General features: G+C 41.3%; 1 protein-coding gene across 1 annotated transcript in view; it reads left to right on the top strand.

The window, feature by feature from the left end:
- Window positions 1–3,096: 3,096 nt before the first annotated feature.
- The window catches only part of LOC132569573 (zinc finger protein 366-like), a 41,862-nt gene continuing 34,528 nt past the window's right edge, over window positions 3,097–10,430 (top strand). The window contains exon 1 of the mRNA XM_060235787.1: window positions 3,097–3,154. The gene's annotated coding sequence lies outside the window, so the exon portion shown is untranslated. The remainder of the gene's footprint in view (window positions 3,155–10,430) is intronic.

The raw sequence follows: 10,430 nt of genomic DNA, 5'->3' as shown, positions 1-10,430 counted from the left end.
ATCAAGTCAGTAAACTGTGACTAAATGACCAGCTTTGAAGAGTAAAATTCTGCAGTTTAAATTTTTCTATGTGTCCCCATGGCAGCTTCCAAACCACATAGTGCTGCTGTAGATGGGAAATGGCAGACAGAAGGCCTGCATGGGGGTGAACTACACATTACATACCAATGCACCTTTATTCTCCTCCAAGCTCCAACCCCGCCCCCCCCCCCCCCGATAAAACATCTGACAGCCTGCGATTTAAGAAATTAGTAAAATGCCATTGGGGTTTATAAAATATTCTTATATTCACTGTTTTATTGATTTTAACTTTATTTTTTAAATTTATATCCCGCCCTCCCCACCAAAGGCAGGCTCAGGGCGGCTCACAAGGGTCGACACTAACACATTAGTGTGACTGATACAATAAACAACAATAAAAACATAGAACATAAAAACAATTTAAAATATTTGCATGTGCTACTATCATAATTTCAGGCAGCAATTTAAATTCTGGTGGTTAGCTATACTCAGAGGTCTCAGTATTGCCATAGTGTAATGCAGTAGGCCATTGGTGGTGTTCTTATGGACCAGTCCCATTGCTGCAGATGTTACCATTCATGTAAATGTCTGGTGGAAGAGTGCTGTTTTGCATGTCCTGCAGAACTGTAAAAGCTCTTGCAGGGCCCTAACCTCCTCCGGCAACTCATTCCACCAGCTAGGGGCAGCAACGGAAAAGGCCCTGGCTCTCATTGTTTTGAACTTCGCTTCTCTGATACTGGGAACTGTCAACAGGTTTTGAGACCTGAACCAAAGTGCTCGCTGGGATATGTGCAGGGAAAGGCGGTCCCTAAGGTATGCAGGACCCAGGGCTTTAAAGCTAATGACCAACACCTTGAAGCGAATCCGGTACCCTATCGGTAGTCAGTGCAGCGCTTTCAGCACAGGCTGGATGTGTTCCCGTAAAGGATCTCCCATTAACAGTCTGGCTGCAGCGTTCTGCACTAGCTGAAGTCGCCGGATTTGGACAAGGGCAGCCCCATGTAGAGAGCATTACAGTAATCCAGTCTCGAGGTGACTGTTGCATGGATCACTGTTGCCAAGTCGTTGTGTTCGAGAAAGGGGACCAACTGCTTTGCCATCTGCAGATGGTAAAAGGCTGACTTGGCAGTAGCAGCTATTTGGGCCTCCATTGTTAAAGAGGGATCCTAAGCTTTTAACCTTGGCGCCAGCGTGAGCTGGGCTCCGTCGAATGTCAGTAAACGGACTTCTGGTCCCGGAAAGCGGCGACTCAGATACAGGACCTCCGTCTTCATTGGATTTAATTTCAGTCTACTCAGCCTGAGCCACCCCTTCACAGCTTGCAATGCTGCGGACAGATCTTCCGAGGTGGAGTCAGACTGGCCGCCCATCAACAGATAGAGCTGGATGTTATCCGCATACTGGTGACAACCCAGCCCATACCTCTGGGCAAGCTGGGTGAGGGGGCACATGTAGATGTTGAATAACATCAGAGAAAGAACCGCTCCCTGCAGCACACCACATATAAGTGGGTGTCGTTGGGATAGTTCTTCTCCTAGCGCCAACCTCTGTCCCTGACCCTGGAGGAAAGCCTGTTCAAGGCCAACCCCTGAATCCCAGCGTCCACTTTGTAATAATCTTGTATTATTTGTAATAATCTTTGTAATAATCTTGTATTATTGATGCAAATCTCCATAGTCCTACACTAGTTGGGATGGGGCAATTAATATGAGGAGGAGGACGACGGCGACGACAACAACAATGATGCAAACATACTGACAGGGAGTATAATTTGAATTTTAAAAGCAGCTGGGTTGGGTCTGATGCTTCTTACACCATGAACCACTTTCCCCTGATACTCCTCCCAAGCCACTTCCCCCCAACCATGGGAGTCCAGGCAGGTATTTGTGAGGTAAAATGGTCAGTGATGATTGCAGGAGGATAGATATATACTGTCTGAACATGTGTGCCCCTTAAAAATTGCTATCTGGAATTCAGATTCTGGATGCATTCCTAATCTACATAATCATAATTCATAATTATCTGGTTTTATATAAATGTATCAATTTAAGTCACAATTTAATTTGCATATTATCTAATAAATTTATAATTTATATAATATGATGTTTCGGTATAAGTCACAAAAACCCATCTTCTTTATTATATACATGTATATTTTACAGACCTGAAGGCTATTAGTTTTATTTGTATCTGAGGAAGAGAGTGTTGGTGTGGAGAGCCAGTTTGGTGGAGTGGTTAAGTGTGCGGACTCTTATCTGGGAGAACTGGGTTTGATTCCCCACTCCTCCACTTGCACCTGCTAGCATGGCCTTGGGTCAGCCATAGCTCTGGCAGAGGTTGTCCTTGAAAGGGCAGCTGCTGTGAGAGCCATCTCCAGCCCCACCCACCTCACAGGGTGTCTGTTGTGGGGGAGGAAGGTAAAGGAGATTGTGAGCTGCTCTGAGACTCTTCGGAGTGGAGGGCGGGATATAAATCCAATATCTTCTTCTTCTCCATACTCTGAAAAATATTATTGGTCTCTAAGACTACTGAACTTGAATCTACCTGTTCTACTGCAGACTAGCACAACCAACTTTCGAAATTAGTTTCATTTGTGTGGAATCTTTGAATCTGCCTGATTCCCCCCTGCCCCCCACATGTGTTCTTTTCACTAAGGCAGTTAAATGTCTTCCGCTTTGGGCATCTTATTCTGAAAGCAAGACTACTTTTGGAACATTTTGTTTTGATGGCATTCACCCATCAAGTGACAAATTATATCTTATGAAAGCCATCACAAAGATATAATACTTGAGGAATTTCTTTTGGTTTTGTGATATTTATTTTTCCAAACATTTTGTTTGAGAGAAAACGAGATGGCTATCTGTCGTTTCCTTATTTTTCTGCAGGAAAGCTAAGGGTTGTTGACTTCCTCTCCCCTCCCTTCCTTCCTTCTTTCTGAAGGTACAGAACTTATCTGAAGGGGGAAAAAAAGAGAACGAAGTGATTGTTCCTGTTCTCTTTCTTAAGTTATTTGGAACACTGACCCTCTTCATTTTCATAATTCACTGCAGTTGCTACCCAAGAAGCAACAGAGATTGCCAGTTAGGGAGCAGGTTTAGATCTTGGTCAACCACCATTCCAGTGTCAGCAGCTGGTAAGTTTATCTTCCAAGCATACTTAATATAACATGTGAAACTTGAAAAAATGTAATATTTCCCACAATTAGTGACATTCTGGTTTTGTAGATACTAAAGCAAGTGCTTTGAAATGTGAGAAAGAGAAAGGTTGATCATAATTTGCAAAGGTGAAAGATTAAGAATTCTTGGAGTGCATTTATGATTGCCAGAGTCTCTTAATTTAAGAGATTATTCCTATTCCAGGACAGCACAGCCACATAAAACACACTTCATATTTTATTGCTGAGAATTATAATGCCATAGATATATAATGGAATAGTTGTATAGCACTAAAATATCCCTCATTTCTGAAGGTCTGATCTGGCAAATCTTATAAGAATAGCTGCTCTGCTTCTCTGAAACTCCGGGTTTCAGTTATAAATTTACTGTGTCCAAACACTGGGAAATTAGAAGAGATTTGTATGAAGTGCAGTGAATCCCCCAGTTACTTGGGGAGCCCATAAAGTAGATTTTATACATGTTCAGGGTCTTGCTTGCTACTTTTGGTATGGAAAAATGTCACTGACTAACTACAAGTTCAAGTTTCTGTGCTTTTTCATATGTTCTGCTCGTATAATATGATTTTGATAACCTTTTAATGTCATCCAAGTTTATTTCTTGGGGCAATGGGGGAGAGGGGGCTAGTCCCAGGCTGTGATCTGAATTCTGCAAGATGAACAGCAGGGTATAGGAACAAAATTGCCTTTCGATCCCTACCAATTCTAGGACAGAAAAGAAGGCAGAGGCTATATGTGTCTTAATGTATCACACATCTTCACTGTTCAGAGGACACCAAGCCAATGAATCCACCAATTTGCATTGTGAACACTGAAGGGCTTTTAGGTTTCCTTTGATTATATATATTTGTTGCCTTAGTATGCATTTATCTTCATGCACAAACAATAGCCTGCAAGTTGGTTACATTCTTAGCAAGTTCTAGCTTTAGTTTTAAAAGCCTTGAGGTTACCAGATACTCTGTGCTTAAAGCCATTAATCATGCTTCATTAAGATCTTAATTTCTACAGTTTTCAGCTAGCAAAAGCAAGTACATGTTATCAAGCCATCAAATTTCACTTCATCACAGAGGTACAATAATGCCTGATATCCTTTAACAGACTGATTGGAAAAAATGACATTATAGATGACATTATATAAAACACCTATGCCCTGTTCATGTGACACTGAAGTCCTACATTCCTCAGCTCTAAGGCACTTAGGGTGTCAGATTTACAATACAATCCTGAACAGAATTGCATCTGATTTAGAAGGGCATATCTTTATGATTGCTTTTTGGCCATTGAATACTATTGGTGTTGTGTTGTATTCTTATTAAGTGTAAATTCTCTGCCCCAGTGCAATTCTAAACAGATGTAAACCCTTCAAAGTCCATTGAAGTCACCCTTCTAATAGTATAATCCTAAAACAATTTCCTGGGATTAAGCCTCATTGAGTAAACTTGAATGGGATGCTGAGTAGACTTGGGTAGGATTGCACTGTAGAAGGATGTAATTTGTTTCAAGTAAGCTAAACTTTATGATGGTGTCTTTTGCTCTGGTATTAGATAATGCTCACATAGCTGTACAGTCAAAGGGTGGTTCGGCCACCTGGACTGGTTGCATGCACAAGTGATCAGCTTTCAAGGCTCTGTCATGTGACACTCTTAGATGCTAGGTTAAGACCTCCTTTTGTCAGCCTTTATGCCTCTCCAGGACCTCACATTTCCAAAGCTGCAGGATAGTTAATTAACAGCTCCTCAAAGTGCCACTCTTTGAAATTAGGTTTTTATAATATTGATTTTAATTATGTTTTAGGATTCTTTGAGAGCTTTGTTAACTGGGACGGAATTTTAGAAATATGAAAAATGAACCCATGAGCCATAGCTGCTGCTCAGTAGGCATCGGTGTTTTTACGTCAGTGGTTGCTTGTAGTCTTGAAGGGGTACAGCTGTGCCTCATAGGAGCAATTATACTATTGGTTTGGGCATGAGCAAGTAGCCAGGAGGGAGCAGAGTTACTCTTAGCCGTTAACAAACCATCCCATGAATCTGTTTTCCCCATAATAACCTTTTACAAACCAACCGAATGGCAAAAGTCCTTCCATTTCAGAGACTTTCCTTGGGAAGAGCAGGATCAGTGATGAGCTGTAACAGTGAAAGTTACTACTGCTGCTGCTGTAGCCAAGATCTAGAAGTGTATGTTCTGATAGACTTTCAGAGTCTTCAGATCAGGACCTAAGAGCTAAATCTTGGTTTAAAGTTGCACCTAACCTTTAAGACCAGCATCATAAGTATCCATATTTTCTGTTGCTTTCTGCTTTTCACTCTTTTGTCATTATTATCTAATAAATCTGCAAAACTCACAGATTGAACAATTGACTGGCATTTAGTTATCTTTGGCCAAGGCAATATAAAAAAAATTGCATAGATACATTGGTAATGGCACAGATACGCTAGGAAACATTATGAGACATGCATAGCTTCAAACCCATGATAAAATATGAGCATATTAATAAATCAACCAAACAATCAAAATGGGCATATCTAGTATAAATTGACATTGATAGCAAGAGCTGTGCTATACAGAGCTATTTTTGAACAACATAAATGTTAATATGAATGGCACCTTTTAAAAATATCACTTAAGGGATCTGTAGATCACACAGCTGAAATGTTTTCCAGATTGTCTCATACATTTTCTTCATTTACCAGATTTCTATTCCATTGTAGTCCTTCAGGTGGTTTACAACAAATATATAAAACAAAATCACCATAAAATAATCAATCATTCTTGAAATCTAGCAGGAGATCTCTATTACATTCACATGCCAACAATAACACCAGCCCAGCTCCAGTAACATCAATGAAAGCCACTAAACACCATTAAATGTCAGTTTTACTTATCAGTTTTACTTATCATCTAAGAGCTGTCATAGTACACACCAGCCAAATAGAGAAGCAGTTCTATAAGTGAGGCAGGAACACAGAATATCGGGGCACTAAAACAGGGACTCTGATTAATGTGTTAAAAACTGAGCATTATTGTTGTCATCAGTTCCAGCTATTATCTCTGAAACATGTTTCTGATTAATATGAATGTACTTCTTCACCCAAAGGGTGATTAACACATGGGATTCACTGCCAAAGGAGGTGGTGGTGGCTGCAAGCATAGACAGCTTCAAGAGGGGATTGGATAAACATATGGAGCAGAGGTCCATCAGTGGCTATTAGCCACATGGTATAGATGGAACTCTCTGTCTAGGCCCTGGGGCAGTGATGATCTGTATTCTTGGTGCTTTGGGGGGGGGGGCACAGTGGGAGGGCTTCTAGTGTCCTGGTCCCATTGATAGAACTCCTGATGGCGTCTGGTTTTTTTGGCCACTGTGACACAGAATGTTGAACTGGATGGTCCATTGGCCTGATCCAACATGGCTTCTCTTATGTATGTAGTATGTTCTTATGATGCTAGAGTAGAAAATTTACTCCTAAGTAGCAATTTGATTGAGAAAAGAGCTACACAAACCATAGCACAAGGTAGAGAAATGGACTTCCTTAGCTTGATTATCAGTAATCTTCTCAAGCCTGCTGGGCTGGATCCAAACTAAATTTTCCATTCATGCAAAGCATTTCTGTCAGTGGAACAAAACATTCCTGCCTCTACCCCTCCCACTGCAGCCCACTGATTTCCCCAAAATGCTCTTTCCTGGGGGACAGGGGACCTTCCAGAATAGCATGAGTGGCAATAGCAGAATAGCATGGGGGGCTGCAGCAGGAAGAGGGAACTGGTGGAATTTATCTCATCTCTTCCATTAGAACAACATTTAGACTGGATCTGATCCACAGACTTTAGAGGTTCTGCAACTCTAATGGAACTGTGACCCCAGTGTAAATTATACTTAAAGAGCCTGAGAGTGGTTAAAGGAAGAGTTCAGCCTAACCCTCTTTCCCATTGTCCATCCCTTTCTAGGTGGGGGAAGGAAGGAGGGAAAAGGGGGAAAAAAGAGGAAGAGTACAAGCCCCCTGAGGCACTCTGGGTCATGTTTAGTAGAACAAGCAGTATTTTTGTTGGCACTGGCCCTTTGAGGAGATGCAGTTGAATGTCAGCCGGTTTTGAAAAAATCTGGCTTGGGTAGACAGTAAAAAACCACACAGAAAAGAGCATGGATAATAAGGGGGAGAATGAGGGACTGATTACAAGGGAACAGGAAGATAACAAGTATTCATCCTAGCGAACACATAGAATCACAAATTAATCTTGGCAAGATATTCATAATGTTGGGAATTCTTGTGATAGCATCCCTTCCATCAGAACCTCAGACAGAGGGAGGCAGTGGGCAAACAGGCCATATATGTTTGGTTTTTTTAAAGTGGTGTTTTAAATTTGAGCCAACTTTCATTTAATGATTGAGAATCTTGGTTTCGGTACTAGAATATTTCTGATTTGAAAACCACAAATCATAGCAGTGTTACATGTACCCAGTTCTGACCAACCTTCCAGGCTGGGTTTTCAAGGTCATTATTACTCTTACCGTGTTTAAGTGATCGGGGAGGGAAATCCTTTATCTACTATGGTTTTGAGTATGGTAGAATTCTCAAGGAGTAATGTATGGAAATTGTTCTTACAGTTTAAAATAATTTTTGTTGTTCAGCTTACAGACATTGTTATAAACGTGGGCTTTGTGAGAGGATATCTGTTGTTGATGAAGGAAGCATTGATTTTCTATTAATGTCTTTAAGTGTGAATCCAATAGTACCTTTTAAGTCCAACAAAGTTTTATTCAAGGTATGAGCTTTCATGTTCACACACACTTCCTTAGATGTACACAGAGGCTCATACCTTGAATAAAACTTTGTTTGTCTTAAAGGTGCCACTGGACTCAAACCTTGTTCTGTTGCTTCAGACCAATACAGCTGCTCATCTGAATCTAAGTGTGTTTAAAGTGCTCTCACATCACAACCAATTTATGGCAACTCCATGGGGTTTTCAAAGCAAGTGATTAAGCCAAGGTGGTTTGTCTTGAAGTACTACCTGCAAATATGGCATCACACAAAGGAAGACTGAATATAGCTCTGCCTCCTCTGTAGTACATGGATGTATATTAGCAGTAAATTGCAGAATAATGTGGTTGTACTGTAGTGGTCAAACCTGCCCTTTTGAGATGTTGTAGACCAATTTGGTCTCTAACAGTTCACCTTCACCCCCATATTCCACCAGGCCTGTTACTCACAAATAAGAGCCCTCTTCTACTACTGTGGAATGCATTCAGTGTATCAAATAATTTAATTTAATTTAATTTTCCAGTTTATATCCCACCCAATCCCGCAAGTGGGCTCTGGGCAGCTTACAATATTAAAAAACTTACAGAAACATTAAACAAACCACATCCAGATTAGATAATATCATTATTACAGAATTAACAGAAACCATGATCCACATCATTGGCAACAAGTCATAAACCATCTATAGGCTGGTAGTATTCAGCATAGTACCCAGATGGTAAATATGTACACACAGTAATTGTGCCCCAGAATTTTGAGTTTTTGTAGAACGTACTAGGTGTGTTTGTGTGTGTCAGGGGGTGAACGGTAGTCACACTGGAAACTGAGCAAGTGCCTAGACTGGCATGAACTGGCAGTCTGTTCAAGGGCTTATTCAGTGATAGCCTCAGAGTTATGGCTGCTAACTGAAGTTGAGACTATACCACCCCTTTCTATATTATGCAAGATGTGTAAATCAAACCTGTTTTAATTTAAATTAACCAATTGACTTGATTGTTCTTATCTGTTAGGTTGCCAGCTGAAGTTTTAAAACTGATGTCTTTTAAAATTGGCTGTGTTACTGCAGAGTGCCTGATTTCACTGGAAGTGAAGACAAGTAGCTTATAATTATTTTAAAAAATACAAAATGAACAAGTGAGCCCCAGAAACAGAGTGAAAGCAATGTTCTCAATATTTCTGGTGTCAAAGAAATGATTTAGGGGTAAACTCCTGCTGCTCATCTTTTTTACAGCTTGTTTATTTTGTGACATTACCATGTGGCAAGTCTGCTTGGTGACATCATGGCATCATGAAGCCAATTCAAAGTGAAGGCATGAAGATGTACCTTCATTCTGAATTAGGGATGGAACCACAACATGAACATGTCCACTCCTGTTTGCAACCCTGTCACTCTCCCCCCATACCACAGGGGTGCTTTCTGTAGTGGAGGAAAGTGTTCATAAAAATAGCCCCTGTGGATTGGCCCAATCCTACTTAGAAATGAAATCCTTGTAATATTTCAGATTTGTACCATTTCATGCAGCCAATATCTACAGAGAGACGGCTAGAAACAGTAGAAGGACTGAGGTGTGTGCATTGTTTCTGGAATGGCATATACTTACTTTATTCGATTTATATCCCGCCCTACCCCACCGAGGTTGCCAACCTCCCAGTGGTGTCTAAAGATCTCACACATACTGTAGTCACAGTGGAAATAGTGTGACTATAGTGAAGCTGCCTTATATTGACCCGTAGTCCATCAAAGTCAGTACTGCCTACCCAGACTGCCAGCAGGTCTCCAAGGTTTCAGGCAGAGGTCTTTCACATCACCTCCTGCCGACTCGTAATTGGAGATGCCAGGGATTGAACCTGGGATATTCTGCATGCCAAACAGATGCCCTGTCACTGAGCTCCAGCCCCTCACTTCTTCCACTATTACAAGTGATCTCCAGGTGACAGATCAGTTCACCTGCAGAAAATAGCTGCTTTGGAAAGTAAACTCTATGGCATTGTACCCCCTTTCCAAACCCTGTCTTCCTGGGGCTGCAATCTCCCCCATATCTCCAATTTCTCAGCCTGAAGCTGGAAATCCTACATGGCAAACAATGCTTGGATTGCGTCATCCAGTTTGGTTACTCTGCTTGTATGGCACAAACAGTGCGGATAGGAGTTGTGCCTTACTGAAGTCACACTAGGTCTCTCTATCATTGTTTCCAATTCCTGATCAAACCATAAAAGGGTAGTCAAATGAAAACTTCTACTTTAGTGAAGTAGATAGTATTTAATAAAGATAGAGAGGGGTTCTCGGTAGGTATGCACATGAACCTCTCAAAAGTGGTCCAGGGCAATTCCCAAACTGAACCCTGAACTGACCTGACTCAAAAGGCCCCCACCCAAACCAAGTTGGTCCAGTGAGTTTGAGTGGAGACAGCCCTGGAAAGGACTTCCCTTCTACCTTTCTCCCAGCCATGGCTCGCTGGGGCCAGGAGAAAAGGCGGAAT

This window comes from Heteronotia binoei, chromosome 4, assembly GCF_032191835.1.
Source record: "Heteronotia binoei isolate CCM8104 ecotype False Entrance Well chromosome 4, APGP_CSIRO_Hbin_v1, whole genome shotgun sequence".
Classification (NCBI taxonomy): Eukaryota; Metazoa; Chordata; class Lepidosauria; order Squamata; family Gekkonidae; genus Heteronotia; species Heteronotia binoei.
The sequence above is the reverse complement of the archived record's forward strand: the minus strand, read 5'-3'. Positions and strand labels throughout refer to the sequence as shown.